Genomic DNA, 1,272 nt, shown 5'->3' with positions numbered 1-1,272 from the left:
TGAATTCTGATGTTCATGCATGAGAATTTATATTCCAGTCGCTATTACATCCATAAAAGAACAAACGCAGCCATGTGAGCCTGTATAGATGTGACCATGCACACCTGTAACCTCAGTGCTGATGTTTGTGTGCATGTATACTTCGTTGCATGTTTGAGTGTGCACATGCATGCATGTGTAAGTGTATGTGTGTGTGTGTGTGTGTGTGTGTGTGTATCTGGACATAGGGGAATCTTTGAGGTTTGCAAGGCCTCACTATAGCCAAAATATATGAACTTCAAGTTCCATAAAAGATCAATCTCAAGTGGATAAGTGGAGGGTGATAGAGCAAGGACATACATACAGACAGACAGACACACAGACACAGACACAGACACAGACACACACACACACACACCTAAGAATATGAATTCTGTAAGAAAGAAAACCTTCAGTGGTTTTCTATCTGAACAGAATGAGTCACAGAAGACAGTATTATGAAAGAGAAATCAAAGCAAACCCTGAGCAATTTCGTGGCAGAGAAAAAAAATAGCATTCAGAATGGGATAGATGGGTATAATTCGTAGGAGACAATACAATTCTATGGAAGAAAGAGAACACTGAAAATCTTCAGTTGTGGCAAGTGTTTAGTTCAGTACTGCTTTCCATGTACTTAGAACAAAATCACTTAAGGCTGGAAGAGAAGGCATAAGAAAGGAAATATGGCAAGAAATCCCTAGAGTCAGTAGAGAGCTGAGAAATGCTGGTTTCCCTCCCACCAAGATGCAAAGGTATCACACTACATAGGGCACCCTGTAGAGCAGTCAACCCTCTGTATTTGTGGGTTCCGCATTTGTGAATTCAACTAAATAGGAAAAAATAAATAAATAGCAAATCTACACTAACTATTCAAAGACATTTTTATTATTATTGGGTACCAAACAGTATTATAAAATAACTATTGCTATGACATTTACATTGTATTAGTAAATATATAGAGTTGATTTGAAATAAACAAGTGGGAAGTTTGGATAAGTTACATATGAAATATGAAAAATGTACTCCTGTAAGATTTCTCTCATATCTAATTATGTACATTCATGTGTGCTTTTATAATTTTTTAAAAATATTTTATTCATTACTTTTATTTTATGTGTATGAATGTATTGCCTGCATGTGTGCAAGTGTACCCATGTCATGCAATGCCTGTTGAAGTCAGAAGAGTGCATTGGATCCCCGTGAACTGGAGTTTATGGATAGTTGTTAGCCATCATATGGGTGCTGGGAATTGAA

The sequence above is a fragment of the Nannospalax galili genome, unplaced genomic scaffold, assembly GCF_000622305.1.
Source record: "Nannospalax galili isolate Female #2095 unplaced genomic scaffold, S.galili_v1.0 scaffold1180, whole genome shotgun sequence".
In the NCBI taxonomy this organism is placed as follows: Eukaryota; Metazoa; Chordata; class Mammalia; order Rodentia; family Spalacidae; genus Nannospalax; species Nannospalax galili.
This window is presented reverse-complemented; position numbering follows the sequence as displayed.